Source organism: Camellia sinensis, chromosome 15 (assembly GCF_055761805.1).
Source record: "Camellia sinensis isolate YWXY chromosome 15, ASM5576180v1, whole genome shotgun sequence".
Lineage (NCBI taxonomy): Eukaryota > Viridiplantae > Streptophyta > Magnoliopsida > Ericales > Theaceae > Camellia > Camellia sinensis.
The window spans coordinates 131326676-131339859 of NC_138975.1; the positions used below are offsets into that span (position 1 = coordinate 131326676).

Genomic DNA, 13184 nt, shown 5'->3' on the forward strand with positions numbered 1-13184 from the left:
TAGCAGCAGCTCAAAGAGGAAGTGAAACTCAACTGTTTGGGCAAAGTCATTGCATACTTGTTGCTTCCAGCAACTCAAATCCCTTGTTTAGACCATTCGAACTCCCCAAAGATCCAATTTTGGACTATGGTAGAATTTCTGATGCCGAGTCTGTTGCAAAATTATTCGTTCAGGTAGTTAGCAATGCTTCAAATAATATACACATACACACACATATATAGGATAAAATACACATATAGTGCTTAAAGTATTTGTTTGTCACTTTTGTCTTCCAAGTTTTAATTTTGTCAATTATGTTCCAAAAGTATTCAATTTGAATCGAATTAGTCCAATTAGAAACGTCTGAATGTTGAGCAAAGTAATTATAATTCAGTTATGGTCTATAAAGTTTTTTTCTACATCACTTTGGTTCCTAAAGTTTTATTCAACATTGGAAGGCTATGCTTCTTCTTCCTCATTAGTGTTTGGGACCAAAGTGACAGAACTAAAATTTTACGGATAAAAATAACACGGAATGCATAGTTTAGGGACAATAAGAGTATTTTCTTATCATTCCGTTAATGATTTTGATAGTCTGTTTAAAATTGGACTAAATTGACTTAAATTGAAAACTACAAAGTTGAAACTAGGAGCACATAGCATACTTTTGAGGACTAAAATGTATTTTATCCTTCTATATATAAATGGTGATTGTATGATTTTCTCATCTTATTGCTTACTTTGTGAATGCAGTCATTTGTTTCCCTCTCAGTAATTTCTCCAAAACTGTCCCCAAGGCTTATAGAGATATATAACGCGGTAAGAAATCATTTAGTTTTTCATTGCGCTCACTTACTAACTGTAATATGATCTATTGAATGCTCTTCCATTACAATAAATATTTGAGGAGAAAAAAAAAAAAAAAACAGCAACCTAACAAGAAATTCACGATAAAACAAACTCAAAATAGAAGCAACAGCTGATTTACCAACTTTTAGTGGCAGAGCAAAAGCAAAACAAACCGATGTAGAATACCCTGGAGCAAAGCTACGCTACACAACTGAAGTAGAGCACCCTGAAAACAAAGCATACCAAAGGAAATTTCCAATCCATCAAACTTCCAAGAACTCAACAGCTATAGCTAGGATCAAAAGCTGGAATAGCTACTCCTACCTCAACAGAAAATTTATCTGTTAACCAACAGAGTGCTAACTCGAGATAACAAGTAGTTGGCAGATTATCACTGTGAACAAAACAAAAGAAAACGTGCAAAAAAAATGGATGGTTGGCGGTACCTTGAATGTTCCCCCTCTTACTGTCTTTACCTTTTGCATTGGATACTAACAATTTTAAAATGTCAAGCACATAGTTTTTGCATCAATTGTCAACACTTGGATCTATTCTTGGATATCTTCGTTTTTCTTTTCTGTTTTTTATTACTGACAACAAAAAATTAATGAAAAGAAGGGTTACAAGAAACCGGAGGACAAGGAGTCCTCCAAAGAAAAAGGAAAATATAACAAACAAAAAACAAAACGAAAGTAAAGTAAACCTTTCTTTGCTTATTGCTTGTTGGGCAACTTAACTGACTTATCAATGCATCACAATGCAGGGAAATGTAAACAAACGAGGCGTGGAATTTATGCTTAATGATGGCAAGAATCGTAACTACCTCATCTTACTCTCGGATAATTTTATGGAGGCTCATGCCGCTCTTATTCATGACGATTTAAAAAGTATACCGGCAATTGAAAATCATCAAGGGATAGATTTTGGAACATACTTGGTTCCTCCATTTCAAGACAATTGGTCAGGTTGTTCACACATTCATTTTTGTTTAAGTTTATCTAATTATATTCATTACCCTGTTTTTTTGCAAACCAAATCAAATTAAGCCTTGGGTCTCAATCAAATAAGATCGCCTACCATGAATCCTTTTTCATTATTTCGCTCTGTTGATGGTTATATGCTTAGTTTTTAAAAAAAAAAAATTGGCTACAATCTCATGTTAGTTTAGGTCTTCCCCTCTCCCTAATAATATTTCCATTTTGATGATCATACCACTCTTTCTTAGCATTGCATCTATAGGTATTCATCTAAGAAGTCCAAATACGGACATGTGACACAAAATAATAGCGAAAGACACGTGCAAAATTTATAATTTTATATATCTATACTATATATAAAGTGAACTCTTGGTGTCTTGAAGCTCCTTCTCTCCTTTTGCCATGTGGATTTTTTGTCTATCGAAAACACAAAATGAATAGCAAGGTGAACAAGACTCGAATATATGACGCTTTGTTTGTTAAACAACACCTTTACCACTTGAGCAACAAACACTAAATGTTTTTAATTCAAAATCAAAATTTATACTTTATAGATTCAATAGCATACCCATCAGGTGGGCACACACCCACTAGTTTATTATATGTCAGATATAAGGATAAATAATTGTTATATATCATATATATGAATATTAAAGTCAAAAATAATAATTTTTAAAATCTGAAGGAAAAAAATAGGTATAAAACTACATTATTTTCATTTTATCTTTGGATTCCAAGTTATTTTATTCAAACTTGTACTGTGTTTCATGGGTGTCTAAGTGTTGGGAAGTGTTTTAGAAGTGTCCGTGCTTCTAAGGTTTTCATTATAGAATGACCAAACCCAAACCATCATAGCCTGTTGAATTTGGATGAAATTACTCATTATCAAATTAAATTGTTAGTTTTTGTTGCTACACCATTCAAAACACCAACTCTCTTTAGTGTTGTTAAGTGTTTCTAACATACCATTATGGTCCATGGGTAATACTGCTCTCAGTTTGACACTAGGATCTTTATTAAAAGAATAGTGTACTAGAGATGTTTTTCTCATCCTTTTTTGTCTTGTTGACTAACAGAAACAATATTCATATTGTTGCTCATATATACTTAACTCCACTTTGTGTAACACTTGCTATTGTTGTTCTTTCTCAGATGAGGACTTCTTGATGATCCAAAACATAATCAGTGGACCCTTGCCTGCAAGTCAGCACAAAATTCCAACGGGAAATATTCTTACTGCTGCTGAACTTGAACTACTACTGATGGACGATAAATGTGATGCTAATTTACATTTATTCCTCTATTTTTTTCTTCTTCTTTTTCTTTCCTTTTTTTGCATGCTGACTATTGATTTTTGTTTTTCAGATGAAGAAATTATAGTAATGAGTGAATCGACGACCGGTCAGAAAGAATTGCTTGCTGAAAATATTCCTACCACAAGTGCACAGCAGATGACAAAGAATGAAAAAAGTAAAAGTGGTAAAAGTTTAATATAGCAACAAGAAGCAAAGAAGGCTAGCATTTAAAATTATTGGGCTTACAATATTAGTTAACAACCAAAATAATATTCTTGTATTTTTCATTAATTAACTAGTTTGTGAAACACTTACCATCAATTTTTCTTTGTCAGTTAATGACATGATGAAGATATTGAAAGAAGTAATAAATCAATCTGCTGTGACAGATCAGCGAGAACATGTTGCAGAAAATGATCCCTGGACTGCACCTGAGCAACAGAAACATGAGAGAGAACAATGTGAAGATGGTAAAAGTTTTATAACCCTGGCAATCAAAAGAAAATGATCAAATCATTTACTTATAAATGTGGTTGACCAGTGGAAACATCAATTTATGCATAATGTGGAGATGGTACAAGTGTTTTAAGACCAAGAGTAGAAGAAATGTTTGAATTCTGGCACTTTTGATTATGTTTTACACCAAGAAGCCCGAACATATGACACGAAATTGACACGACATCAACATGCTAACACATAACTTTTTTTTTAAAAAAAAGGTAATATACAACGCGTGGAAAACATGTACAAAATTTGTAGTTTTATATATTTATTATGTCAGATATAATGATAAATAATTGTTATATATCATATATATATGAATATTTAAGTCCAAAAATAATAAATTTAAAGTTTAAAGGAGAAGAATAGGTATGAAATTACATTATTTTTGTTTTATCTTTGGATGCCAAGTAATTTTATTCAAACTTGAAATGTGTTTCATGTGTGTTCCGAAGTATCCAACGAGTGTTGTGTTTCGTGTCTGTATTCGACATTGTGTCGGACATGACACATTAATTTTTTAGAAGTGTCCGTACTTATTATCATTTAGGTGGCATTTGGTAATGTTTATAATTTACCATGTTTATTTTTCTTTATCAGATGATGACTGCATGATAATCCAGGAAAAGTCGAGTAATTCATTAATGAGTTAGCTAGAAAAACTTGCACAAAGTGTTTCTACTTCGACTCTACCACAACAAATTGTGGGGGGAACATGTGGAGATGGTACAAGTTTTTTATGACCAAGATTAGAAGAAATGTTTGAATTATTGTGCTTTCCATATTGTTTCACATACCTAATTATTATCCAGTTGCTAAATATACTTAATTCTCTACTTTATACAAAACTTAGAATCAAATTTATTTATTTTTTCAGATGGCACCATCACGATATTTGGGGGAATAGAGAGTGAATCTACTATTAATTGGCAAGAAATCCCTAAAGAAGATATCACAACTTTTCTTGACTTACTGGTAAAACTTGTGTGACTCCCCTTCTATTTCTTGGATTCTTTCAAAGCCCACTGGTTCAGTGGTTAAGATTTGGTCCCTCAACCTTGAGGTTGTAGGTTCAAACCTGAGGGCAGCCACTTTGTACACTTAAGGCGTCATTTGGTTTGGACTAAAAAAGCTTCTTTTTAAAAAGACAAAAGTAAGTTTGTTTTCGGTTAAAAAGCAACTAAAAAAAAACTAAAAAAGCCAACTTTCCCATTAACAAAAAAGCAACTATTTTAGCAATTATCAAATGCATTAGCTTTTTCAGATTCTAAAAAAGAAAAAAATGCAAAAAAGCAACTAAAAAAGCAATTGTCAAACCCCACCTTAATCCCAAAGGTTAGTTCTGTACTCAATCAACATCTCCTAGACTCCCATCCAATGGGAACTAAATTGGGCCCAACTTTTTTTGTCCGAGACTGGTATATATATTTTAGCATTCATTCTATTGAACTTCATGAACCCTCTTGCAGTGGGAGAAGTTTTTTGTCTTTTTGGTAAACTACCATTGCAATGTGGTTAACTAATTACACTCTTGTTTAGGAACAAGATGATCTAATTTCCGAGAAACCAATGCAAGAATCTCCAAATTCAAGTACTTCTCAGATTGAGAAAGGGTTCGGCAATCACAGCAATCTGAAGATTACACCAACAGGTGCTGTTTTATCACAAAGGACAAGCCCTGGGATTATAGCAGCAGCAGAAAATTCAAGCTTTCTAAGCAATGTAAATCAACACAAAGGTTTGCAATCGACAACCATAGCAGCAGGTTATCCCTCAGAATCTCAAATGATTGGCAGTGAATATAAGAGCTTTCACCAGGCCATGTGGTCACTCACAGCTAACTCAGAAGCTTTAGCGAAGACTCATCAAAGTGCACAATATGCAACCACTTGTTCACTTCCTTCAGCCTTCAGTGCTCTACAGTCTCCAGGAAACCTTTGTCAGAGTGTGCCTTCATCTTTTAAACCAAAATCACTGGGGGCTCCAAGAGCTGCACGAAAGAATGCAACCGGCTTTTTTGGTTCTGCAACTTATAAAAAATCAAAGAAGTACCGGAGTTTAGAAAATTTTCAAGTATCTGCAAGTGCCAGTCAGTCACTGCCTAGCAAGACAGGACGACAGTTTCAATGGGCACAAATGGCACAAGATGAATATCACTTGAAACGGAGACTTATTAATGCCTTTGGTCAATCCAGTATAACAAATGGTGCATGCAATTCAAGTTCTATGGTGGGAAATTCTGAACAAGGGGCAAAGGAATCTCTTGCTATAACTAACACTTTCGGCATCAAAACTGCTCTGTCGTCATATGCAAGTGGAACTCTCCTAGAAAGACCACCTGATGGATATGTGAAGGCTTGGGAGGTAATTCTAGTTGAGACTAACTTGGACAAAAGTTTATGATTAAAGAAGTAATCTCATTTTATTCCTCTTTGTTTCCCTTTTTTTTTTTTTGATAAATAAATGAACTTTATTGAAAAAGCATCAAAATGATGCCAAGAATACAAAGCACTCAACAAAGAAGACACTACGAAGCCTAATCAATGACGCTATCTAAAAAGTCTAAAAAAAGGAACAAATCCGGATCTTCCCTTTTCTCCAACCAACTATACAAAGTAACTAGCAATCAATTCTCAAGCCACGACATCAAATGTGAAGTTTCTTGAAAAGTACAATGATTCCTCTTCAACCAAACCAACCACATCAAATAAAAAGGCACCAACAACCAAATCCGTCAACGATGATGGCCAACCTGAGCGCCCCGCCAGCTCCACAACATCTCCATCACCCCCTTTGGCTGCACCCAAACAATCCCAAACAAAGAACACATAAGCCCCCAGAGCGGCGATGTAGCATGACAATGAAGAAACAAATGATCTACAGACTCTGCATCAGCACAACACATGCAACCCCGATTCACTAACATATGATCGCGGCAAACCAGATTATCAATAGTAAGATTCCGTCCTAGGGTAGCCGTCCATAAAAAGAAAACCACCTTAGACAGAACACCCGGCACCCAGATGCTCCTCCAAGGAAAAACCCTTGTCACCCCTCTCCCAAAATCCAATAAAAAGACGAGACAGAAAGCAGTCCCTTAGTATTCGAAACATTCCAAACCACCACATCCCCCCCTCCCTCCCTCCCCCTCCCCCTCCCCCTCCCCCTCCCAACCATAACCCCCAACCCATACAAGAAGCTAAACATTTCCCTTAACTGCTCAACTTCCCAATCTTGGACTTGCCGTTGCAACTGAATATACCAAACCACCCCCATCCCCATTCTCCAAACAATCAGCCACAGAAGCCTCCCGATCCAAAGCAATACCAAAGATCAAAGGGAAACGCACCCCTCAATACAACCTCCCCACACCATCTATCCTTCCAAAATTGAACCCTCTCCCCATTCCCCACCCCAAAACCTTACCTTATCCCATACCTTATCCCAGAACTCTCCCCTCCCTAACCTAATCCCCTTCCACAAACCCCGACCATGAGAACCAATCACATCCCTCGTCCACCAATCCCCCCTATCCACTCCAAACTTGGAAGCAATCACCCTCCACCATAGACAGTCCCGTTCCCAAGCATATCACCACACCCACTTCCCTAACAAAGCCATATTAAAAGTCACCAAATTCCAATTTATTTCCTTTTGGTTTACAACTAACCTATGTGAAGTATGCTAATAAGCTAAAAATATAAATTTCAGATTTAAGATTTGATTTTGGTTTCTCAATTTTCTTGGTAAAATTAATTGACAATTATAACTTACAGGGTCTAATCTCTCAATATCTTTGCGTCTACAGGGAGATTTGACAACAAACGAAAAAGGACAAACTGTGGTTGTCAATAGACTGGTGGTATTTTTCTGAACAAATGGCTAGAAGTAGTTGTCTGTTAGATTGAATGAAAATGTTAAACAAGTTTCAAATCAAGTATTTTGTTCACAAAACCATTCTATATACCTTGGTATTTAAGGTTATGACTCTGTTTAGTGCCTCTTACAATCTCACACACTATTTTATTAACTCTTATTTTATTCTATGACATTATTTTATTAATGTTTTCCATTCACTGATTTGTAGATCCATGCTTTCATTACTTATTGATTTTTGTAGAAGTTTATTCATTGGTTTTATAGTTGTGGTTTAAGAAGCTCGGACACTTCTAAAAGGTAACATAATGTGCCCGACACTGACACGACACTTGTCGGACACTTCCCGACACTTAGATACATATGAAACGCATTACACATTTGAATCAAATAACTTGAAATTCAATGATAAAACAAAAATAATGTAAATTTATACCTATTCTCCTCCTTTAGCGTTAAAAATTATTATTGGTAATTTAAATATTCACATATATAACATATAATACTTATTTATCCTTATATATGACATATAATAAATATATAGAATTATATATTTTGCACGTATCCCCCACTTGTCGTGTCCTACATATTTTGAAAACTTGCATGTCGGCGTGTCTATGTCATGTCAGTATTGTGTGTTGGGGCTTCTTAGATTGTGGTGAGTAAAACCCCAATGCGCATGAGTGTTTGAATACAAATTTTTTTTAAACACTCTGCACACATTAGTCCTTCAGCTCCTTTATTCATTCAAACGATTTATGAACCAATAGCCTAGTTTTGGCTAATTATTTACATTGATCGCTAATTTTTTTTTCTTTTTTCATGACAGGCCTATAGGAAGAAAACAACTTCAGAGATGTAAGTTCGGAAAGTGTGTTGTTCATTTTCTGAATTTTCTTATAAAATCAATTTATCTTTCTTACCAGTTATTACTGTTTCTTTTAAAACCATTTATAGTCCTTCCGTTGCTAATTTTTCTTCAGCTTCTATCAGCAGAACATTTAGATTTTTGGTAGTTTATAAAAATTATATACACTATCTCTGTTTAGACGATCTTAACTTTTTTGTCTTCAGGCTTGTCGCCAACTGGCCAAAGACACTACACATGGAACGGCTTATAGCTAAGCCTCCCGTTGATGACACGTATGGCACAAACAAAACCTCAATAGTCCATTTGTTTATAGAATTTCCTTGGCAACTTTATGTTTAAAATTGGTTAAGAATTATCAACTAATGTTGGCTTTCTACTTATCAGCCGACATGAGGGCGAAGTGGAGTATCTCATCGTTGATGCAATGAATCATCAATCAAAACTCGAACAACTAGAAGAAAATAGGATGGTGAGTACTCTGCCAGAAAATTTTCCTCCGTCATTTGTAAATCCGCATTTTTTTCTATACAATTTCCTTACTTTTCTAGAAAAATATTCAAATTTCTCATTATGATAGTTTAAATTTTTGCTATTAATGTTTGGCACATTTCTCTAAATTATAGTTTACATTAATGATGAAATGCTAACTACTTTGTCTTCCGAAATAACCGCAAAATTACTTCATAACATTCGTTCTTGTATAAGAAAATTAAAAAGAGTCTAGGATATTAATCTTTCAAGGATTTTTCTCCTAACCACACATCAGTCCAAAATCTAGTTGATTCCCTTAACCAACTTTGATTAGCAAACCTCCCTTCAAGATATTCTACAGCACAAAATCCTTCGTACCTTTTTTTGATAACTCGGGCCCATTTGACCAACTAATTCGGGGACCAATCCCACCATCTACTTGTAGGGGTCACAATTAACGCTAGGGCAACTGGCCCAAGAAATTGTTTGCACCTAAGAGGTTTCGAGCCAAAGACATTGGAGGGAGCACACCCCCAGGACCCAAGTCTTGAACACCAGACCAACCCCTTGAAATTAAAAAAAAAATCCTTAGTACCTAAGATACAATGTCCTTCAATATCTTAAAACCCTTTTCAAGATTTCCAAGGTAAGCAACCAGACATGTGGAGAATACCTATATTTCTCAAGCACCACCCCACACCAAAGAGAGCTTTTGTTGCAACTTCAAACCTCCACCATGATGCTAAATTATTAATCATCCACACCCCCATTTTTCTTATTCAAAGTGACAATATTCCAAATGATTGGATGCTTTTCTTTCTAGGGACAATTACTTGTCTGGCAATTTGTGAAAATTATTACATATGCATGGAGAATTTTATAATTTTAATTATTAATATTGATAAAGTTTATCATTAATTTATAATTATTTTTCAAATTCTACATTGATTTGAAATTCTCCCTTCTTTTTATCATCACTATCACCCCACAAAAAGCATCTTTGAAGATTTTCCGACTCCTTAGCTAGACTCACCGGTAACCTAATAAATCAGCAAGTTTGACAAAAAAGACTTAATAAGTGTAATCCTCCCATCAATAGATAATACTATTGATACAATTACCACTAAAATATAAAGCAACTCTGAGGTAGTTCAAATTGTATTTTCAAATAAAAAGTTTGAGTTAATGATGCTACTGAAGTCCTATAATTTCCTAGCGCATGCAATATAACACACTAGCATATGTCTATATACTTCTTGATTTTGATCAAAGGGTTTGGTAGATTTCATCATTGCACCAAGGTGCCCACATGGTTATTTGTAATACCATGGCACCATATTAGAAGTGCACAAACATCCAATGCTGCTTCTGTATTTTTTTCTTTTTGGACTGCATTGATCTTCTAATTCTAACAAAATGTACCAACAATGCTGAAGATATATATTAATTTCTATTGGTTTCAGAGTGCCTATATAAAGCTGCCACAGCAAACTTTAATACTTTCTGTTTCCATCGAGAAGTTGCGCTTCATTGGTATGCTTTATAATGGGGTAAGATTTTGCATTACTTAACACCATATTATGTACTTGGATCAATTTTGTCAATTTGAATTAAGTTGCTTGTTTATTTTGAACACAGGATTTTGCTGTATTTAAGCATCAAATGTTCGATGTGCTGATGCAGCAATAAAAAGGAACGGAGAACAAACAGCGAAATCAACCTCAACAAAATCCTTCAGCAAGTAAATGAATAAAAATCACTGAGATTTTGTGTTTACTTAGGATTTCATTTTCCAGTGAAAAAAAAAAAAAAAAACTGGACTTCCTATGGGTCCTTGTAATTATAAAAAAGAGACTTTTGTTATCCATTAACCATATGGAAAATGCCATATGTGGTGCATCTCTTTCTTGTTGGGTTGAAAGTTTAGTATATTTTCTAGGTTTAAAGGATTTTAAATAAATCATGTCATTGTAAACTGTAGCAGAACTCTACAACCATCACATTCTTTGACAGTTCTTTCACAAATTGATCTTATTGACAAGACTGCATGCATTGCTAAGAAGCACACACACGACACAAACACATGGACACATAAATTTTCAAAAAATGCATGACACAACACGTGTAGGACACGTGCAAAACATATAATTATATATATATTTTTTATTTCATATATTCTAAAATATTATAAATTTATTCTATGTCAAATATTTATTCTGATCAAACCTTGGGTATGAAACTTTTGTGAAAAAAAAGTGGGACACTGCGTGTCCCCAACATGTCTGTTGCGTGTCACTTCCTCCAGCATGTCCGACACGTGTCCGGAGCATGACTAGCACTTGTTCGTGTCCGATACATGTCGGACATCTGTACATGACCTCAGGAGAGGTGTCCGTGCTTCATAGTTGCATTGTGTTTGTGACAAAGAATAATAAATATAGAGTGGATTGTTTTCTTATGTTTACTGTTATCTATGCTGGAGTTAACCTTTGGTGTGCACTATTATTATTTAGCAAGGCTTTGTGTTCTTGTAGAGTTCATATCATCCTGTAGTCAAATAAGTTATTTAAATAGAGTTTATTTCTCACTCCGGACCAAGATTTTCCTATAGCACCAATTACACAATTCGTAAGATCATATACATAGCAAATTCCGGAACGGAAAATGCATGTTCAGGATTAATCAAACATAATTTGCGGTGAGTTCTTTTAGAAATAATTTATTTCAACACTAATCAAGCACTTCCACTTATATGATGATATGATCAATAAAATCAGTTAAATTTTCAGTGATGCTATGTTTGGGTCCTGGATTTATGAAGGGAAAGGAAAATAAAGAAACTTTGAATACAATGCATTTGATGGGGAAAAAAAATTTGTAGGAAATATTTAATTCAATCTATGACAAAATCATCAAACCATACTCTGTGCCCTATTGAGGCATACTCATCAAACAATTCAGTGGCTAAGGCATTCATAGTACATCCCTGTTTGACTAAACACTCAAGTAAGAGACATATTGATCAATTCATACCTGATGAGGCTTTTTTGCAGTATTCTCCTCCATCAAATTAGCAGTTTTACCAGTGTGAACCTTTCTTCTTCTTCAACCTTACCACCTTTTCTCTGAATTACTGGGGATCTCCACTAGTCTTGACCAGGACATTGCATAGACTAAAAGCTCTTCGCAATGAGAGAGAGACTGAGAAATCCAAACAGGCATTACTCAAACTCACTGTATGATAGTATACCTCCACACCTGAATCCCACAAGTAGTCCAATGGCTCAGGAGAACCATACACTTCCATGTTGGAAGCAGCACTGCCCTGTTTGTCTGCTTATATATATTTTTGGATAAATTACACTTCACCATAAAAATATGATTCATTTCTTACTTTGGTCTTGAAAGAAATATATTCTCCCATTTTGGTTCCTAAATTATTTGTTGTTTCCCACGTTGCTACGATTGTCAACTTTTGTCATAGCTAAGAGTCAATTTAGAAATTTCAAATTTTAAGTTTCTTATTTTAGTCCCAAAAAATTAATTTCACTTTGATCCCTTAAAAAAATATTTTTTTCACTTCAGTCCATAAATCCCAACCTAACCTAATCTCAAAATCATTTCCATTTCCAAGACAATCTAATCTCAAAAACCAATTTTATATAGGATAGCTGAAAATAATAAAAAAATTCAACATGTGTCATTTGAGGAGTAAAGAGGCTGTGAATAGAAGTGTAGAAGCTGGATGAGGAGATTAGATGGTGGGTTGGAAACATCTTTTTCTTTAAGGACCAAAGTGGGGGGAAAACTCGTACTTTAGAGGGTAAAAGTATAATTTATTCTATTTCCATCACATAAGTATAACAGTCATAAGGATTTGGAGTAAAGTGGAAAGAATTTAATAGTTTAAAGATCAAAGTGAAATTTTTTTCTTTAAGGACCGAAGTGAGGAAATGGTCATACTCTAGGGGATAACAGTGTAATTTACCTTCTTTTTATTTTCTTTTCTCATTTTTTTTTTTTAAAAAAAAAAAAAAAGAGATTTGTTTGAAAGTGTTTAGTGTGACTTCAACTTATAGCATATGAGGCAAAAATGATTTAAAAACTTGAGTATCAAGAAATTAGAGAAAGGATGCTTTAGTTTTTGTTTTCAGATTAGCAACTTTCAATTTTGCAAGAAGTTATACAAAACTATTATGAATTTCATAACACATAACCAAGATTAGTGAGATACATAAAAGCAAAAATAAAAATAAAATAGTAATTGTAAAATCACGTGCACACACAAGAATACAAGATTTACAAGTGCTTTACTTCAAAATTAGGAATGCGTTCACATTCGCTGCGGTTTCAATATGATTTGAA

General features: G+C 34.4%; 1 long non-coding RNA gene across 2 annotated transcripts; it reads right to left on the minus strand.

The window, feature by feature from the left end:
- Positions 1 to 925: 925 nt before the first annotated feature.
- LOC145813661 (uncharacterized) lies at positions 926 to 12020 on the minus strand. 2 transcript variants are annotated; one of them, XR_014356862.1, is made up of 4 exons: positions 11853 to 12020; positions 5437 to 5624; positions 3416 to 3531; positions 926 to 1054 (listed from the first exon to the last, which is right to left on the minus strand). It is a non-coding gene; the product is annotated as an uncharacterized LOC145813661 (long non-coding RNA). The 2 variants fall into 2 exon arrangements; XR_014356861.1 differs by lacking the exon at positions 926 to 1054 and adding an exon at positions 2918 to 3002.
- Between the last annotated feature and the right edge of the window lie 1164 nt (positions 12021 to 13184).